This window comes from Pteropus vampyrus, unplaced genomic scaffold (assembly GCF_000151845.1).
Source record: "Pteropus vampyrus isolate Shadow unplaced genomic scaffold, Pvam_2.0 Scaffold70, whole genome shotgun sequence".
Taxonomy (NCBI): Eukaryota; Metazoa; Chordata; class Mammalia; order Chiroptera; family Pteropodidae; genus Pteropus; species Pteropus vampyrus.
The window spans coordinates 8,042,790-8,049,911 of record NW_011888851.1 but is presented as its reverse complement, the minus strand read 5'-3'; the positions used below and the strand labels follow the sequence as shown (position 1 = coordinate 8,049,911).

The following is a 7,122-nucleotide window of genomic DNA, read 5'->3' as shown; positions in this document are numbered from 1 at the left end:
GTAGACAGAGAGAGCAGACATCAAGTTGAGTCTAGACTGATGCCATGGCATCTTCTGGAAGGGACGCTTTCAACTTCGATCCTTGTAAGAGCCAGTTTTAACCTTTGAGTCTCCTACAAGTGGAAGACAGAAGAAAGCAGAGCAGTTAACGAAGTGTTTCCGATCGGCTGAGTCAATCAATCTAGGTTGTAGTGAAATGGGTTGGTGCCCTGAACCCTTCATTCCCACCTATATCTCATGTTTCTCTTTGCTACTATGAACTATTTGCTCGCAACACTTCCGACACCAAATGTATGGGCTTTTTCTCCACACCAACCAATTCTCCAACTCTCTGGGTACCAACTGTGTGTCCTACAATTCAACTGAACTCTGACACTAACTACCTGGAATTAACATAGACCCCACAGGTTAAAGGCTCAGGCCCCAAGGCCGTCCCCACTTTGGATGCCAGTCACAAGCCCCATGCTGTCACCTATACTCCTGACTGACTAGCTATAAATTCAGTGGTTCTCACAACACCCTCCTCAGGTCTGATAATTTGTTAGAGGGGCTCGCAGAACTCAGGAACAGTTTACTTACTATCACCAGTTTATTTTAAAGGATATTATAAAAGATACAAATTAACAGATGAAGAGGTACATAGAATGAGGTCTGGAAAGATCTTGAGTGCAGGCGCTTCTGTCCCTGTGGAGTGGCATGCACCCCCAGGCAGGCACGGTTCATTACATCGTTGGCCACTGGTTATTAACTCAATCCCCGGCCTCTCACTCCTCCCCAGAGGCTGGGGGTGGAGCTCACAGTTCCATCTCTTTAATCATGTTGTGGTCTTTCTGGTCACCAGCCGCCTCATCCTCAAGCTTTCTAGGGGCCCACCAAGAGTGGCCTCATATAAAAAAAAGACCCTCCAATCACTTCTATTACCTAAAAAATTCCAAAGGATTTAGGAGTTGTGTCAGGAACAGGGATGAAAGATATATATATATTTTAATCACAGCTACTCTAAAGTCTTGGAATAAAATTTTCTAAGACACTGGCTGCAAATCTCACTTCTAAGAAGTACACGAATCTGTCTGGCAAGAATTCAATACTATTTTGTCCTCTCGAAAGCACCCTAACTCATTGATCATTGAAAAGGCAGACCATAAACATCTTTGGACATTCAATAAGCCAGCATTTATTAGTTTATCTCTGACTTGTCCCCCACTTTGATGCCTGGGATTTCAACATTTGTGTTCAAGTCCCATCTTGCTCCTTAGCTGCCAAGGACTTGGTCTTCTCTTTCTTTCTCTGTGACATGTTGATAATAACAACATGGATTTATAGGGTCGTTGGGAGGATTAAATGAGATAATCCCAGAACAGCAGTTACAATAGTGCTTGTTACACAGTAAGTGCTCAGTAAGTGTTGTCTGAGCATCTGAGAGATGTATTCATGCGAGAATCTGCTAACACCAGGAGACACCATACCCAGACAGCTGGCAAGACATCCAGCATCCAAGACCAAATGAATGGCAGAATGGGGTTATTATGGGAAGAGTTCCTGGGACTGACTGGGCTGGCTTTCAGAGTGTCTGAGGCTAATATCACCCAAGTGACTGGTCTGAGCCTCAGTCCACTGGGGTCCCCTGCCCTGAATGAACATGGACTGGCCTGAACCTCAGAGTACCTAGGCTTTCTCCTGAATAGAACTGTGAGTTCTATGGGTGTGTGGGGATAGTAGGTCAGAAAGGGCTCCATGAAGGAGGTGGCACTGGAGCCAGGGCTTCAAAGATGGATAGGGTTTCAGAAGGTTAGAGGGCAGAGATAATGAAGAGGTCGACTTAAGTATGACCCGTCTCTTCTCTCTAGAGGCACAGGCCCATGGCCACCTCTCCATGGGTTGAACACTGGACACTGTTGGGAATGTGTGTCCCTCCTTCTCCCTGAAATCCCTTGTTGCTGCCCAAACAGAAACCTACTTTTTCTTGCCTGGCTCTTGGGAGAGCTGCTGCCTACACACCCCTTATCCCACAGAACAGCCCTTCTCAGATCTGAAGCCTGAGGCCGTGCCAGCTCTTCCCTCTGGCTTTCTCTCTCCCAAGGACCATGTTCTGCTGGTCTCATAGAAGCCACGACTCGTCGTCGTATGCTGCCCAGCATGTGGGTGCCAACCCGCGAGTGGGCTTTGAGGCCTTCCCTGGCCAAAGCCCAGGCTTGTGGCTGCTGTCTCATCTCCCTCTCTACCTCCCTCCATCTCCAGAGCTGCAGGGACGTGGTCACTGGCACCCTTTCCCAATTCAGCTCAGACTCTCTTCTCAGTACCCTGGCATCCCACTCTGGGCCATCACAGGAGATTTCAAGTGAAAAATAAGACAAAAACTGAAAAACGTCTTCTTATTTTATCACAAAATATAAACAGTAAAAGATTATATAATCCCAGCTCTGCACTTGCCAGCTGGACGAACTTGGGCAAATTACATAACTTTTCTGTGCCTCAGTATAGGCATCTGTTAAACAGGAATAACAGTAGTTATCCTATCATAATGCTGTTGTGAGGACTGAGTGAGTTACTATAAAAGAAGTATTTGAAACAGTGCCTCATACAGAGTGAGGGCATCAGTAGTATTATGTTGTCATTGTTATCGTGGTTAAGAGGGCGGGACACAGACACAGGAGACACCACTTAACCTCTCTGAGCTTCAATCTTCATCTTCTTGAAATGGAAATAAAAACATTACCTACTTCATTCAACTGTGGGAGGATCAAAGAGATACCCCACGCTCATAGTTTCCTGTTAATGATTTAGCACCATACTTATGTATAGTAAGTCAGAAAAAAGTTTACATAAAAAAAATTTTTTTGAAAGAAAGGAAAGACAGGAAGGGAAGAAAAGAAAGAAAAAGAAAGAAGGAAGGAAGGAAGGAAGGAAGGAAGGAAGGAAGGAAGGAAGGAAGGAAGGAAGGAAGGAAGGAAGGAAGGAAAGAAGTAAAGAAGGAAAGAAGGAAGGAAGGGAGGGAAAAGAAAGGAGAAAGACTCTGGCTTGAAAGTAATGACCGAACGCATTAGAGATCTAAGACCTGCAACCCAGCCTCCCAAATGCAGGCAGCTGCAACACTGCCTGCAGTCCGCAGCCTCTCCAGAGAATCGCCACATGGGGGACATCCTTGCTTTCCCTCACCGTGTCTAGCCAGGAGTCTTGCACAGCACAATCACTGAGGTAAACCAGAGCTGAATAAACAGCATGTTTAAACATGCCTACCGGACCCCCAGGAAACCAGGAGAGTAAAAAGAATCTCTTAGAATTTTTCTCTAGTTGCTCACCCACAGAGTTCCACCATCTGGGAGGGTGGCTGCTGTGGGTGGCACAGTTAACATGAATCAGCCACATGACTTTGAGTGCAGTGGTCAGGAGCCTAGGCTTTGGCTTTTGAAAGACAGTAGTTCAGGTCCCAATTCTGCCAGTGGCTGGCCGTGGGATTCAGATAAGTTTCTGACTCTTTCGTGGCCTCAATTTCTTCCTTCATAAAATAGAGATTGTGAAAATTACTTCACCATGGAGTTGTGAGCATCGAAAGAATTATTTGTAAGACACCTAGGACAGCATCTGGTAGGTCTTAGTGCTTAACAACTTTCGGTCACTGTTATCAACTCTGGATTTCTTGAACCCCTGAAAAGAGCAGGGGATTCGGTTACGGAAGTAGTTTCAGGGAAAATCTGGTATCTGATTAATTTTTCTGGAGAAGGGTGTGGCCATGGCCTGAGCCCCTGGAATGCTCCTGCTCAGTGGCTCAGCATCACTGACATATGCCCATCCTGCTTTGGGGTCAGCGTCCTCCTCTGGCTGCAATTGTCATTCCCGTCACCATTAACACCCCTCCTTCTTCAGAGATGTGAACACTTGCATTGTTTCTTCCAACCAATGGTTTCTCTCTGGCCTGTGATTGGTACCCCTGAGATTCCATTGCAATCCAGGCATGCCAACTATGTCAGCGTGACTCAAGTTGTGTGAGGCTGACATCCACATGGCCCCGTAGAAGGCAGGCTCCAGCAAAAGGTTATTTGGAATGCTGCTGAATGTTTGATGTCTGTCAAGTTATCTTTTTGGGGTTAAGCCATTAAAGTCGCATCTGATGTTTTATGGAACAAACAAGATAAACTACATGTTGAAATTCATGGGGCATGGAAAGAATTTTTATGGATGTAGACACTGTGGCAGCTAAAAGTAGGTTATTTTTTTCCCCTAAAACTTTGTAGTTTTTCTTCTACATAACTATTTCCCTTGGATTCAAGGCAGAAACAACCCCCAAAAGTGAAGCATAGAGACTGCGATAGGAACAGATTCAGTAAAACCTGGGGCTACTGGATCCCTTATAAAGAACATGGATCTATCTACCTTGCTCATATCATCTCAATCAGAGAGTTATCTGCTCTGTTCTTAAATTCTGTGCCGAAACTTGATCACACACCCTGAAGAAAAATTCTTTTCCACGCAAATCTGAATCCTTCCTGGGTGCTTTTTAGTCCATGCCCCTGGCATCTCTCCACCTCTCCCCTCCTTCCCTGCTCCTTTGAAGTGACCAATGCTCCAGATACTCCAGCCACACCACCAGCTCCTGGGGCTCTGAGCATACTGAGCACTTTCCACTTTTGTTTGTAGGCTTTGTCTTCTTTGCCCAGAGCACCCTTCCTGTCTATCTCTGTCACTACTCATTCAACCAAATGGTCTAACTGAATCCACCTGAATAACTAGCACGTTGCCAGGCAATGATAGAAAGATGAGCAGACCAAGCATCCGAGCCTTCCCATCCTCCAACTTCGGACTCAAGTGCCACCTCCTCCATGCAGATTTCTCAGTCTCAACCCGACAGTCTCCCTCTTCCTGCACTCCCCAAACATTGAGGTGACTCCTATCTTCATCTCTCTTATATTAAAGTGAAAGCTATGTGTGTATATGTCTGTTCCCCTGTAGACTATAAGGTTGTTGAAGACAAGGACTTCAAAATGTTAATTTTCTATCTTGGACCACTTAATTTATAGAATCAAGACCTCAATATTTTTCTCTTCCTCTGGACATTCGAATGCACAGGAAAGCAAAGTACAACGATGCTTGATGGAACAATATTTATAAAAGCAAAAAATCGGTGAGGAAAGGTATGCCTATTAATTGTAGGAAGTGGTTAAATTATGATATAATATGTTTTTATTACTGAAGAACAGTCTTCTCACCCCCATGATTTTTAATAAAAAAAAAATGGTTAAAAAAAGAATTTGAATTCCTAAAGGCCCCAAATAAACTTTTGGTTTGATTGGCAAAAAAAGAAACAAAGAGAGAGAGAGAGAGAGAGAGAGAGAGAGAGAGAGAGAGAAAGAAAAAGAAAGGAAAAAAGAAAGAAAGAAAGAAAGAAAGAAAGAAAGAAAGAAAGAAAAGAAAAGAAAAAGAAAAAGAAAAACCATTCTGCATTTACAGTGAATGAAACAGATCTATGTGTGCTGAGATAAAAAGACTCTTGGAGATTATTGTTAACTGAAAAAAATCAAGTTACAGAACAGTATGTTTGACATGATTCTGTTCAGGTTTTTAAACTCTTATTCCAAAAAAAAAAAAAAAGCCCCAAAGTAAAGATCTCTCTGATGTGATGAGAAGGTGGTGGGTTATCTGAAAATGTTGGAAAGTGAGAAATCATTAAAAAACTCATACATACTTTAAATACTTCTTTGAAGTTAACATACATTTATTTACCAATTTCTCGACATTACTCCAAACCCTATTTTATAGCATGGGTCTGATAGAGTTTTGCATCATCTTTTATATGTAAGCCTCATCCATAATGCATTGTTTAAGAGTTCTAGTTTTATTTTCTGTAAAGTGCAATGAGAATTTAAAGATGGTAATACAGTAATTTGAGTTTGGGATTCTGAATTATGATATGTAGCAGCTGTGCAACTTACACAACTTAAATAACATTTCTAAGCATCAGTTTCTCATCTGTAACTCAGAGCATAATAATAGTAGCTATAGGTAACTGAGAGGAAAAAAGATAATTCTGCATGTACAGTGCCTAGTGCTCAAGAAGGATTAGCTAATCAATGAAATATTTTACTTTCCTATTATTATAGCACAGTAAGAAGGTGAAAAAGCAGCATAGGACCACCCTACCTGGCACTCTGGCCACCTTCTCTTCCTTCCTCAAAGATGCTCAAAGTCCATAGATCCCAGGAAGAAATGAATATCGTGGCCTGAAAAGCAGGTGAATGAGAACCTGCTGTGTGACAGAACTGAAACAGGTGGCATGGCAACATGGAGCTCAGTAAGTTAGCTTCTTTTTCAAAGGACATTACAATCTAATGACAAAAGATTGAAATACATGGAAAGGCAATAATAATAATATATAGTATTGATTAGTATATTTTCAGTTGCAAATGAAAAAAAAAAAACAACAAAGTAGCTTAAATACTACATTTTTTAAATCAGCTCAAGCCATGAACAATTCCAGAAACTGGGGGAACTTCAAGAGATACTTGATCAGCCCTCTGGTTCTAGTTCTCTTTGATTTTCTCAGCTCTGCTTTACTACATATGTCAGCTTTGTTCTCACTCTGGCTTCCTGCTAGTAAAAAAAAAATGGCTCTAGCAGTTCCAGGCTTCACATCTGAGACCACATCATCAAACTTCAGTCCTGAAAGTCCCTCTGGACTAGTCAAATTCCTGTACCTATCTCTAACTCAATCACTCTAGAAAGATGAATGGAATTATGTTGATCAAGTTGGGCCAGTCAGGGCTTACCCCTAGAGCTGGCAATGGAGTCAATTTACTGAGTGTTTCTTTCATGTATCAGGTACTGTTCCACTTGCCTTTACACATTTATCTTCGCAACAGCCCTAAGAGGTAAGTGCTGCTAGCATCTCTAGTTTGTAGTTGAGGAAACTGAGATCCAGAGAGGTTAAGTAATTTTCCCAAGGTTGCACAGCTAATAAGTATTAGAGCCAGATTCATACTTTGGCCCTCTGACTCTAGACCCCTCATTCATAACCACTAAACCATAGTCTCCCAAGGCATCAGTCCTAAATGGGGGGGGGGGGTGGTCGGGGAGTACCTGATGTATACTACAGATGATACTTGCTGGGTATATTAAGAGGGAAGAAAA

At 42.7% G+C, this 7,122-nt stretch overlaps 1 long non-coding RNA gene across 1 annotated transcript in view; it reads right to left on the bottom strand.

The window, feature by feature from the left end:
- Positions 1 to 7: 7 nt before the first annotated feature.
- Positions 8 to 7,122, bottom strand: part of LOC111740920 — a 25,900-nt gene continuing 18,785 nt past the window's right edge. Inside the window, exons 2-3 of the long non-coding RNA XR_002780809.1 lie at positions 6,136 to 6,215; positions 8 to 113 (exon numbers count right to left, since the gene is read on the bottom strand). This is a non-coding gene — a long non-coding RNA (uncharacterized LOC111740920). The remainder of the gene's footprint in view (positions 114 to 6,135; positions 6,216 to 7,122) is intronic.